At 27.7% G+C, this 14,578-nt stretch overlaps 1 protein-coding gene across 4 annotated transcripts in view; it reads right to left on the bottom strand.

The window, feature by feature from the left end:
- LOC116766241 (nephrin-like) overlaps positions 1 to 13,931 on the bottom strand; it is a 105,178-nt gene extending 91,247 nt beyond the window's left edge. For 3 of the 4 annotated variants that reach the window (XM_061522869.1, XM_061522872.1, XM_061522871.1), the window contains exon 1: positions 13,798 to 13,931. The gene's annotated coding sequence lies outside the window, so the exon portion shown is untranslated. Of the gene's footprint in view, positions 1 to 2,295; positions 2,595 to 13,797 lie in introns of those variants that run through there. The other variant, XM_032656032.2, reaches the window with a different exon arrangement.
- Positions 13,932 to 14,578: the final 647 nt, after the last annotated feature.

The following is a 14,578-nucleotide window of genomic DNA, read 5'->3' as shown; positions in this document are numbered from 1 at the left end:
TTAATAACAGTAGGCAAAATAAAAAAAAATATATTGCACATAATAAATTTGTCCATCAATTGATTTCATGCAGTCTGTTTTTATATGTCACTGTGTATTTATATAATTACGAAGACTTTCATATTTTTAAATTCACATTTATAATGGCCATAAATATCTTTTGTTGCATTTATTGTAAAAATTAGAGCACCGTGTAATAAGAGTAGCACTTAGATAACTGGGTAAATCCATATGAATACTGTTGTCTCTTACAGCAGTTTAAATTAATAATTATATGGCTATGATTATTTTCAGCTTTTCATGAAATTAATTCAAAAATTGCGATATCGATCGTAAGTACATTGAATGACGTAACTCCTCTTTTCCTAATTTTTAAATGATTTATAAGAAAATTTATGTATAATATTGCAAAAAAAATTATTGCAATTAAATTACTTATCATCATCATAATTATTTTTTAAATACGATGCGTAATTTTTTTTTCAAGTTTTTATAAAGAAAACCCCATGTCTTTAGATTTTTGTGATTTATACAAAAAGTTAACTCCGCAAAGTCAACAGTCGGGCTCATCAAGATTAAGGGATGAACTCCTTAACGTTGCAAAACTAAAAGCTCAAGTAAAACGAATTACAAACATTGGTCCTGATAACTTATTCTTTTGTATCTAATGTAAAATATTCTTAAACAGAAGCTTAGTATTTTCGCATATTAATTATGTACGATACTAATAAAGTAATAGAATATGAATAGGGTTGTGACCACAAAGGGTGTCAAGGCCTAGAAAATTCGTTGAATCAATTTACTATTACTTCTTGTTGTATTATAAATATCATAGATATTTAAAATAATGTCGATCATAAAATAATTTTCTTACGCATCAAATACTTCTCTTGAAAATATATAAATTTTAATCCTTTATTTGATATATTATAAACAAGCATATGTATGTATGTCAAATAAAAAACAAAGTATATATTGTAAGACGTCACCCTTGGACAACACATTCAATAACACTGTATAAGCCGCAGGCTCAACAACAATTGTTCATACAAATATAAAAATAGTGACCACGTGATCTTGATGACTTCATTCTAAAATGTAATTGACAAACTCTTTTAATTCATTGCTATTTTGATTAACTTATCTAAGATTCGGATAATTTTCTGAAATATCAATTATTTATATTAAACCTAAACAAAAAAAAACCTAAACCGGTAAAAATTTTCATTTGCGTATTAATTTTAATACGGTATATAATCTTTCGCCTGTGAAGTGCAATGGGCATGTCACTTCGTAGCACTCAGATCATCTTCGTATTTTAATTTTGTGAGGATGTAAAAACCAAGAACGAACGAAATAATGCTCAGACGATTATATGATGCTCTACATTAATTTCGATCTTTATAGAAAACATATTTTTTAATTATTATTAAGAAAATATATCTCATTATTAATAGCAAATCCAACGGACAGACGAACGTAAATAAGATAAAATATTGACACAAAATATCTGACATATTGAATTATTACCACGTCGCAAAGTAAACAAATAACAGTTACCAATGATAATCATAACACGGTAGATCACGCGAATGACAGGTTTCCAAAAGCAATCAATTAATATGGAAATTATAGAAGGGTGAATAATTATAATTACGAGTAATGTCTTTTATTAATTCATTTTTGGTAAAAAGGCAGACCTGCAAATACAGCTCCCTTTTAATTGAATAAACAGGTACATGTATAAGTAAATATGAAATATGCATAACATTATATAGAATGCATACATAAAGGTACAAATTAGATTCGAAACTATGATATAGTACTTTTTATATACAAAGAAAAGAATTAGGTGGTTTTATCGGTATCGTCATTAAACACGTCACCATTATGCTAGTACCGTATATCAAAAATGTAAAAAATAAGCAGACGTAAAGACATTAACAATTATGGAAATAGTTTACACGATTACTACAAAACAAATTGTACAATAATTAATCATTCACAAACAAACATTCTTTTTCACTTTTGTTTTTGCCTACTGTGGATATCGCTTTGGATCTAATAAAAATCTTACCAAAATTTCTGTAGTAATATAAATTAAACGCAATAATTATGTTGTCATTCCGAACCGAGACGCAGTACTTTATAAAAGTATTTTTTCGGTTCAACAATATTTGTAGAAGAAGCTTTCTAAGTAATTTTTTCGAAACTAAAAAAAATACTATGTTACTTACATATCTATAAAATAATTTCAAAAAACGTGAGAGATAACTAATCATTACATTGCCTTACCGTAAACTGGGATAAAGTTTTCTCGTCCATCATCCGACACATCACATCACTTCGTGACACAAACCGTAAAATAAAAAAAACTTTTATAAACAACCGAAATAGTTTAAAACTCACTTCTGAACTTTAAAAAAAAAAAAAAAAAATCTTTCTTATTGGCTTGTATTCACAACAACTTGATCACCGTATCCATAAGAGTTATTTTTTTTTGTTTGAAGGGGAACAAAACATCGCAGGTTAAGAAAACGAGGGACCGTCGTGCAACTTGTATGACTGCCGCGTTTAAACTACCTAAGGGCGTAACTTGACAGATTCTTATAGCGCATGCGTAAAACTGAGTGACTCCTCGGCCTGGCGGACTTATTCACTAGTTAATTAATATATCAACTTTTCTGCCCTTCCGTATTAAACGACGTTCTTAATAAAATATTTGGTTTGGTGTCTTTAATGTTGAAATTTTCCAGTTGGCTCTCTGAATTTTACGCGTTCTGTAAACTTAACTTTTAGCAGCAAATAAATTAATCATGAGCTGTTAGCCTTTACAAAAATTTGTATTTTCACTTAAAAGACGCAAATTATGGTTCTTATAATATTACCAAGACAGGAGACACTAAGTAAATTCAAAACAAGTTACCAAAATATGAAATAAGAAAAACTTTGATACTTAAATATGTATGTAAGTATATATAGCGAAAATACGTCTGGATATATTCCATACCCTTTTTTCAAACAATAAAGAATTTGAAATACAAATATAAGTATTTTTTTTGCATAACTCTTACTGTGTTTTGATAAAATTGTTACTATATATAAATTATTTAATCAGCCTATTTGCTTACATTTTCTATTTTTGTCCTTATTTATTAAAATTATTCAATTTCATGACAGTGAGACTAGGACAAGTCTTTTGAACTTCGTACGTCCGATCATTTTGGGTTAATGAAATGTAAACAATGTCATTGCTTACCTCCCAAACAGTCATATCCTAATGTAAGTTATAAACGGTAACCTTAACTTAATTCAATATAACTATATAAGCATATTAAAATAAAATATAAACGGTATAAAGATCAAACATAAAAATACGAATTTTGACTGAAGAAGAGACAAGGGCTTCAACGGGACATGTTTTAAGTTACAAATCAATAGTATCGAACCTTTAACAGTGAATTCGGCCGTTTTGGTATGCTGTTGGTTATAGAATTGATAATAGAATGAACTATAACTAATTCTTCAACATCTCTCTTTTTATATTTCTTTGAACTCTTGCAATGATATCTCTGCGAAAGTCCATTAAAAAAAAACATTTTGTATTGTTATTATAATAAAAAACATACTGAAATATAAGTAAATTTTATTGTATAAAAAGAAGCGAGAATTCAAAATCTTTGATATTACTTCTTTCGATACATTAAAAAAAATTTTTCGTTCATTAATTTCTTAAGCTAGGCATAAGAAAATATTTCTATATTCTTTTATATTTGATTTTTTATTTAAACGATAAGAGATACGTATAGACTCTCACCTTGAATCAGATCAGAAATTTTTATCAAAATGTATTAAGTGCACAAACATTCCCAATGGGTTTTCATAGTTTCCTTAGTTTTTCTCCCTAATCATTGCATACTTTTGTTTTTCAGTGTTAACCTTTAGAGGAGACTTTTAGATGCATTAAAACAGGATGTTTTAATCAATTTGAGGTCAGAATTATTTTCAGGATAAGAAAAAAAACTAATATTATTAGAATATTTCTTAAATTATAAATTATAATTAAGTTACTTTTAAGTCAGAATAGCATGTATAAACTCTTAAAATTGTTTTACTTATACGAAGACTTACGTTATTTCATTTACTTTGTTTGTCTTGGAGATAGCTATAGAAATTAATCTAATTTCAACGCGTCAACGGTGAAGTAGCCAAGTGACTAACTTATTTTAATGGAACCGTCAAGTGAAACGTCTTATTTACTACTTTTATTATATCATTTCATTGAAATATTATATTTAATATCGAATAAAATACTGTGTATTTAAAATTAAATGTTACCTTGACGCCAACGTCAATATATTCGTCTGTTTTTATAATAAATATCTGTAGTAAATTAATGTAATTTGTGGCATGGGTACAATATTTATTATCATACAATAATATAAATTTACACAAGTGACCTTGCTGTTTTGAAAATACATACACATTTATACATTGTCATTGTAATTTTTTCACTGTGTAAATAAGAATTAGTTCTCTCGTCTTAAAGAGAAAACTTTGACAGTAATGATTGTGTATTATTTTCTTGTTTTGCTTATCTCAATCCGTAGCTTTATCAAGGGAATTCGCAGTTATAATTTTTCAAAGGGAAGAAAAAAATTGTGTTTAAAATTAAAATAATTACAACAAAATATTTAAATCATATGTTGGATATGTAGCAGTTTGCTCAGAATCATAGTAGTATGATGGGTTAAGCCCGGACTTTTCTTCCTTTTTCTATTCTATTCTCTATGTGTACACCGTACATCGAGTCAACGCATGCTTCATGTTAACCCCGCACCACGTGTCAGCTACATGTAACGAGTTTTTAACATCTTGGGAATCCTAATCGAAACCTTCTATGCTTCGAAACTTATCTGGCGTAGAATGCATAGGTAGTCTAAAGCTTGTTTTATTTAAAGAACCAGTGCATATTTTTAAGATCAGCCTGATCCACGTGTCCTTGAACTAATGACCACCATTCACAGTTTAGGTTGTAATTAACTAATTTACCTTCATGATAATATTAAAAATGGGGCCCAATCCTTTAAAGTAGTATGAGGATTAAGTTAGTCTTTATGAACGTTAGTTCCCAAAAGTGACTCAAAAAATAACGACCACTGAGTCTACTTGACATTAGGATTGGTCTTGGTCAGCTTTATAAATTTTATAATTTTTGGTCTAATGTGATGAGCTATACATATAATAAAAATTTTAAAAATTACTGAGTGTAGATGGAAGGTATATGACAAAAATATAATTCTGACCTTTATTGACACAAATAAAACCCAAAAAAATTATTGTTAGAATTTTATTTTTTGTCTGAACGTTTGTAAATCTTAATTGCAAAAACGATTTAATCGCTAAATACATGATTTTTAATAATATATATCGTGGTAAACTTCACATTGAATGTTTATTACATAATAGTCGGCTCATAATCAAAAAAATGTTATGCCAATTTGAAGAATCACGTCGGAGATTCAATTAAATTTCTATACATACAAAAAAAAAATGTAAAAGAGCGCTACGTATACATGTAAGATATATTAAACAAATTATGTGGCCTTATATGTTTCTGTCCTGCGGTAGTAAGCTTATCAGACGTTTTGATGTCTAACTTTCATACTTCAAATATTGCATATAGAAACGACGTTGTTTATAATCCAAAATAAAACAAAAGAGATCTAAATAGGAAATCGAGCCCAAAGTCACTATTACACGCGGACAAAGACACGGGAACAGCTTGTACAGAATAAATAGTCCAAGTAAATCAGTTACCTTTTATATTTTTATGTTTTCAAAATGTTACGTTACAAGTTAATCTAAAAGTAATTAATTCAAGTAAGTAATTTCAAATGTAAGACATCATAAACTTGTTTATAAAGTTGCCTCTTTTTATCATAAGAGTAATTTTTATAACTGTTTGAATATTTCAATGAAGAAAACACGACCAAATAAAAAGAAAATATAATAAAGAATTCCAGAGGAGGAAAATTATTGTCATTTACTTTTTATACACTCATTGCCTCTCGTTCATTATGAAATGCAAGTTAATGCAATAAGCGATTCCGTAATGCTGTTTACACTCAATCGTAAATCTCTTATCTCCACATGTTGAAGTCTTATCCATACATTTTCTTTAAAAAATTTTCTATGCAATCAATTTTTTTATTCTTAACACTATTACATTTCCATCGAGTTCAGAACTAAAACACTGTTTTATTTTTGCAGAAGACCACGCCAGAAACCAAGATTCGTTTTCAGCTTTTATGTTTGTAAATCAAACACTTACAGGATTTTAATTATAGCAGACAAACCGTACACTAAGACCACAGGTTACTTAAAAATCTAATTCGATCAATAAACTTCAAAACCACAAAAAAATAACAGTATAGGGGTGAAGGTAATATCTGTTATAATCGATCCCAACAATTATTTCTTTATATCCTAAAATGCAACTTTCAATAGAGTTTATTAGATAACATCTTTTCTAATTTCTGTTTTATTGATTAATGAAGTTTATTATTTGAGAAGAGGACGACTTCCTTCTGTTAGGTACAGGGTCATAGGAGAGTAGCGGGATAGGAAACAGTTGCTCCGCTGCTTTCCCATAGTCAATTGGGGGTGCTATTAGTGCGCTCATGAAAAGCTGTCCCGCCAACTTTATATAATCTCAGGGTAGCTCCATCGTGCTGGTCAGTGCTCGGATGAAAGTACCCAATGGTGAACTTTGGCTTGTTTTTGCCATCTTCGCAGTCTCAATTCAAGTCCCCACTGGCACAATGAGGCTGGCTGTGTTGTTGTGTAACAATGCCATCGCCTCGTTTAACTTCCATCCTCCATATTTAATTTTTACTATATCAGAAATTAAAAGTTTTAAAGTAAGTTTGTACAGTGGCTGCAACTCCTCTATTTAAAAGAGCATTTCAATAACACCAGATCTCTGCACTGCAATCTGTTAATTTATTTATTACTTACTATTATATTCTTACAGGTATAACTTACTTATATATTATATTTTTGATATTTAGCAAAATTTTCGATACATATTTCTGTAAGTCGTCACTTCCTCCTTTGGTGAAAGGCTATGGGACATTACTTCATATAGCAACGGAGAAAGATTTAGTGCTCCCTTCTCTTTTCCCTCATATTCCTAGTCTTGAAAACAATGACCACACACAATTTTCCTTACCTATTTGAGATCTGTATGATAGAGTTCAGCATTTTCAGCATCAGGTACTGAGAACTCTACGAAGTCTTAACGTAAACAAAGTAAGTGGCTTGGATAATATTACAGAGACAGTGTTAAAATATGTGCAACTGTGTTGTCTCCTCTTTTGACACAATTGTATAACCTCAATCACCATCCACAGATTTATTTTCTACTGACAACGGGTGGCATTACTCTCAACCATCGTCCAGTCTTCATTAAAATAATAATAATTAGAAAGACATATGGATTGTTTATGTGTCAGTTCTATTTAAAAAAAAAAATCACATTAATATTATTTATTTAATCATTCATTATTCATAAAAATTATGGCCAAAGTTCATATGATTTAAGTTATATATTTTCTTCTTAATGATATTTTCTAATATAAATAATATTGCCAAATAAAGTAATGAGATCTAAGACTTTCGCGAGTTTTATTCATTTAAATGAAACTAATATATTTCGGATATACTACGCGGATTCTATTATTTTAAAACATCTCGCATCTCACATCTCGTCTGCCCTTGATCATGGTTGCTGAAAAGTAACCGAAACGTCGGGATTATGTAGTTTTAAAATAATAATATTTGCGTACTATATCCGAAATATATTAGTTTCATCCAAATAAAGTAATCTCACTTTTTTACAACTATAAAAAAAGATTTTTTTTTTTAATTTGTGACAATTTTTGTAATTAGGTCAGTATCGCATCTTTAGTAATTTTTTATATTGATTTAAAATACATCGTGAGTTATATGAATAATATTAGTGCCATAAAATATTATTTGACACATGAAACATGCATACTAATCGCGTAAGCTTTTGCATATAAACATGTGAGGCTTGACCTGAATCACATTTGGAATAATGCCCAACATTTTACAACACCTGTATTATTTTTAAAGTAATATGGCGTACGTATGTTCCCTGAGGAGTTACCCAGTCACGCCTGTCCCTTTAATGACTACCTATAATTAATATCATCATTTATTAGTAAATGCCAGTTTACCTGAGAGAGTTGGCTGAAGTAATCATTAAAAATGTGTCATTGAAAGAGAAGTTTTTGTTATGAAAATAATTAAAGTAATTTCTTTTAATATATGCAGAATTTTCCTGTTGTTTAACTTAATTTCTTTTATTGATTATAGGTTTAAATCAGTGTGTTTTATAATAGCTTTTTTTATTTTAAATATTAAGATAAATAAGTTATAAAACAAATACAGCATAATAAAAATAACAAAAATCATTTAATATACTTTTTGATTGAATCAGTTATATACTGAGCTAAATTTTACAAAGCCAGCGACTATAATCGTTACATTTAGTATGCATATATTTTTCAACGACGTTTTTTAATAAAGTAACGTAAAATATAGTAGAGTGAATATTTTTTTCATTAGTAAATTAATATGTTAAGTAAAGCAAATACATTTTTTTTGTATAGAAAGTTTAAAAAACATTTAAACTTGAGGTATAAGTATCGAAGCAGGTGAATTTAATTCACGTTATCCCTTCCATTGATATCAATCACCATACCATACAGTCGTAAAAAGTAAATATATTCTCATCATTTTTTTACAATCATCTTATTTTAAAGCTAAATAATAAACAGGATTTCACTATCAATTCAGTAATGTTTTAATTGCACCATAAAGATAAGGAAATACCATTTATTCAAATGAGGGTTTAAAGAGCAAAGGAAGTGACACTAAAATTTTGAAACACGGCATTAAAGAGATCTGCATATTACGTCGTCGAAACCATAATTCAATAATAAGTTGATATCTTTCCTCCCACTTGCCAAACGGTCAAAGTCTTCTTAATAGCTCTGAGGGGATAAAGTTACTCTTATTTACATATATTACCTCTCTCTTTAAAGGAAGTTACGACTTGAAGTATGTTTCACTTGGGGATAAAATGTGAGTGAGAAATCTAAAAATCTAGACATTTTCAACTCTTATATATATTGCAGTAATGACAATGAATAACCGTTACATCTGAATGATATATCATATAAAAATAAAAGTACTAACCCAATGTACACGATTTTAAAGTGTTAATAAAGATGGATGTTATTTTACACTCATGGGGCGCAACAGCGTAGAAATTATAAATTTATGTGGAAAGTTTGTTTTATATTCAGTCTAATGTTGATATGAGTCTGTATAGTAATTAAGGTAACGCGGTGGTTTACATAACATAGTACATCTTAATTATTTTAGAAAACGAAAATATTATAGTTACAGAAATATACAGCTTTACTGGTTATCTAAATTAGACTTAATAGATTCTATATAGGAATTCAAAACATTTATGGGTAATATTTTAAAGCTATATCTCATTAAAAACTATATGAGTAAAAACTATGAAGTAAATATCGTATTGAAATGAGTTTAGAAGTTAAAAATATTTTCACCAAATAAAATTATAGACGAGCATGAGTCAAATGATTCTCATATTATGGGATGACGTAAAAATAAAATTATCATGAGCAATTAAAACCAAGCTATTTTCTGAATGGTATTCCTACATTTCAGTTTTATAACGTGATAAAAAACGACAAACTATTAAATAATGATTACTTTTTCATTCAAATTCTTATTTCTTGTCTTTGTTTACTTTTCCTGATTAATTCTTTCCTCGGTCGACTTCTGCCTTAGTAAAAGAAACTTTTTACACAAAAAAAATGAATTGAAAACCAGAAATTCACGGAGGGTATGATATTAAATATTAAGTTGTAGGATTATATACATATATACATGAATACATATACACACGATAATATTTTTTCCATATAAAATTTATTTCATTTCAGATTCATCATAGTAGTAGTTCAATAAAAAAATCTTATAAAAAGATATGATGTGCATAAATTTCTATTAACATATATGTTTTTCAGAAAAATAATTTAAACCTCACTTCCACATATAAAAAATTGTTTGAATATAAAAAAAAAATTGGGAATATTCAAAGGCAACTCTAACACGTATTTCTAGTTGAAATACTTAGAGAAATAACTTATACAGTATTATTAAAAAAAACTCCTTTTACTAACAGGTAAAAATATTTAAATTTATTTTCTTTCACCATGAATAAGAATAAAAGAAATAAAAAGTATTTTATATGTACCAAAGCACACTTACAGGTTAGCCTGAGAGTAAACGGCTATTATCGCCTACAGTTATATGTCCCTATATAAATGGGTCCCCATATTATAAACATATGCATAAAGAAATAGCATAAACATGGAAATATAACCCTTTCTATGCTTAAAAATACATATTACACCCATTATATGTCTAGAATAAGATATATTGATACAGTTACTTTCAATTGAACGAGAAATATATATTAAAATATGTGGTATTTACTTCTAAGGAGTGTGTTAATAAAAAAAAATATATATTCACATCCATATGTCATTTAAATGAAAATACTCTGTAAAGATAAAACAAAATGGTACATTGTATGGGATCCGCATCGACATTTCAACTTCATTAGCTTCCCGAAGCATTGAGTTCAATAATAATCTATATTGAAATCGTTGTCAACCCGCATGTATAAACAATTATTCACGCATATAATGCTTTTGACGACCTAAATCTCAACTTAAATGTATCATTAATTATTATTATTAATAGGTGTATACATTAAAATTATAAAGTTTATATGGTGGACCAAATAAGTTGTGAATTATTTTTTTTTACTAAGATTTAGAAGATATTAAATTGTGTGAAAACGTGTTTTAAATTAAAATAAAAGTAAACAATTAATTTTGAGTAAGAATAAAAAGGCTTTGAGTTAAATTAACTTATTCGGAACTTTGGACCGAATCTTATTTAAGAGCGGGGAAATCCAAAATGGGATTACAGAGTAACGTTACATCAATCAACTTTGGGAAAAGCAAAAATTAAATTCCATTTATAAATACTATATACCATTTACACTAACAAAATACGTTTGATATAAACAGAAATAAACATTTGTTGTGTCTGAAATGGGCTCATAAAAAAATTAAAATATAATTCTTTAAAGTAAACGTAGACCTATGTATATTAAAGTAACGGTTTTATTTAAAAATATCGATTCAAGCAAAAGAGTATCATTATTCAGGAACAGTACTTACATGTGTATACACAAAAATGTTCGTCTAGCAAAATTGAAAGGATTTAGAAATATTCTTAACTTGAGTCGATTGATAAAAATGTTAAGACTACATATTAACTTTAACAAAGTAACTTTGGCGTATTTTACTCGTTTCAAATGTAACGAAGCGTTGTTAAGGCTTGTAGAAGGCATCTTCCTTCACGTTACTTACATGATTAAAGGTGTCTTCTGAGTAGATCCGCACATGTGTTTAATGCGATTGAATTTTTTTCCTTCATTCATTCTGACGCTGTGACATGTATTTCAAATACGAACGTTCAATTACATATTTTATACATACTTTTCTGACGTTGAGCTGGTATATGTACATCGGTAATAATTTGTGAGTGGTTACATTGTCTTTCTCTTATTAGGTAAAAAGTAAGTCCTAATAATAATAATCTCATGAAATTTTAAAACTACTTGTTACAATTTTATAAAAAAAAGGGTATTAATTCGGAAAAAGTTATTACGTTAGGTTCTATCATAGAATTTGTCTTCAAACTGACGTGTTGGATTCAGTAATTTTCCTTTAATCATTCGCAAGTGGTCATTAAATACATTACAAAATTAACTTTCAGAATGAGTTCGTCGATGAAGTGAATATTCATATCTACGTACACAATTTAACAGAGCGACTTTTGGTCTGTTTTCCTAAGATCTAAAACTCTTGGATAATTCTTATCTTTCAACATTATGATGTTTGTAATGTGTCACAGTCATATTACTTTTGAGGAGCAACGTTTCGTAAATGTTTTAGCATTTAGATGTTTATTGTTATGAAATATTATTGAACAATATGTTTTCGAATATATTTCCACTTGAATTAGCTAAGCAGATAATTAAGAGAAACAAATCAAAGCTTAACTAACAGAATAGCATGAAAGTGTAGCTTTTGAACATACCCTATAAATATTAATGATTCGAAATCGTTTTTATTATATATAAATGTAGCAGAAGTATTTAAAAGTTAATTACGAACTTGTATTGCGTATCCACAATAGGCACAATAAACGCTTAATTTAACATATCCGGGCGGCAGCTTAACTAAATCTTTCCGGTCGTACAAGCTTATTAAATAAATAAAAAATAAACGAAAACAATTGCTCATAAAATAATAATTTGACATTCTTAATGCGAATGATATTTACTTTCATAAATCTAAATAGTTACAAAAATTTCATTTAATCAAATTAAATACCACACAAAATATTTAAATTAAATAAGCGAAAAATCGCTGTGATTCATAAAAAACTCTTTTTTATTTTTTTCCATACAAGTTTTATTAATTAATAAATATACTCGTACGCGATGTGTTCTTTCTTCATAAAGACAATTATTGAGAACAAATTGGTCTTGTCTATTTATCGGTATCTCACATAAACTTGTGTATTGATTTATACATTTATTGACTGAATTACATAATCAAACACTTAATTACTCTTTCATTTACTAATAATTTTTTGAACAATAATTCAAAGATACTTAGAAAATTCATAAAATCGAATACGGGTTACTAAGCATGTGCACAATGACATTGTTCCTTTTTCAATCTCCTGTCTTTAAAAAAAAACATATTTTTATATAGTCGTAATATATTGCTACAAACTCTTTATATTAAAATTAAAAACTATTAAAAATGATTTTACCTAAAGATGAATGTCAATAATTGTGCCTTAAATTATTTAACTTATATCCTTATTGTTTACGTAAATATTAATATCAATTACTAATAATATTACAACGATCGTAATAACTTTCACTTGCTTGTTTACCTGGTATGTATATAGTTTATATGCTAAAATAAAACTTATATTTTCGGATTTACGACGCGAATATTAGTTAAAAATAATAAAAATAAATAATAATAATAAAACTCTCGTAGTAAATCCGAAAAATATTAGTTTTATTTTAATGAAAACTTGCAAAGTTTTAGATCTTATTTATCTTTAGATTATGTTTATATGCTGCAGTTCAGATTATTGGCTAAAATGTATATAAATTTGCTTTTGTAATTGAATCTAATAAAAGGGTTTTTTGTATTTACTTATAAAATATTATAAATATATAAAATAAAAAATATCCATTATTGTAATACAAGGTGAAACAGTAAAAACAGTACGAAAAATATTTTTTGAAATAAAATAATAATCGTTGGGTAGAAACAGAAAAATATTGTTTTTATCATATTAGTTCATAAAAATTAAAGTTAGAAATTTTCTTAAGGATATTTTTCCATATTCATTAAATGTTTCATTTAACGATATTTGGTAATTTATATTATTTATTATATTTCTCTTACCAATATTTTAATGGTTATTAAATACCGTTTAAAATATCGAGAGAACGTGCGAACTTATAAACAAAAAAAAATTCAAAAATTCAAAAATACTTACATGTTCGATAAAATTTTCACATCACATACAGGTCGTTACATAACACAACACAGCAAGGTACTAGAAGATAAAGAGCATGTTAAGCTGGCGGTAAAAGTAAGAGCTTAATAACACCCTGCTTCCAGCAATTACGGTTAATTGTATTGACCTAAGCTCACCCGCTCAATCTAATTCGGTCGTTTGATGCATTCTCTTATGGTTATGATTAAACGAGATGGTCAATTGTGAATAATTCTTGTCACAGCTGTAACTACAGACGTAATAAATGTATTTTTCTCTTACATAAACCTAATTAGTTCTAAATACGGATTTCTATAACAGGTTTTAATTACCATTACAATTTTTAAAAAATATTATAGTTCTTAGACTGCGAAACGTACTTAAATTTATGTTAATGCATATGTTCAACAAAGACATTGCTGCAGTGAGAGACAATTTTTTTAACCGTGACATTTTAATATTGTGAAATTGATATCGTTCTGTGTCTTTTTATTTTTCTTATCAGTAAAAGAATAACTGATCTATGCTTTATGAGATATTATTTTAATTATTACTTATTTGATTTAGAGTAATGTATTACAACAGATAACTTATATAATTTTCTGTAATTTGGTTACAATCAATATTTTATTAAAATTAACAAAAAAATTCACATACATTAAGATGCTGCAAACGCCATTAAATCTAAAAATATATATTCTTTATTTTACATCATTTTCTACTATCTTTTATAGATTAGAGACAAAAAGAAAAGTAAAACGAGACAACTTCAGACTAACTC

The sequence above is a fragment of the Danaus plexippus genome, chromosome 15 (genome assembly GCF_018135715.1).
Source record: "Danaus plexippus chromosome 15, MEX_DaPlex, whole genome shotgun sequence".
NCBI classification, from domain to species: Eukaryota; Metazoa; Arthropoda; class Insecta; order Lepidoptera; family Nymphalidae; genus Danaus; species Danaus plexippus.
This window is presented reverse-complemented; position numbering and strand designations above follow the sequence as displayed.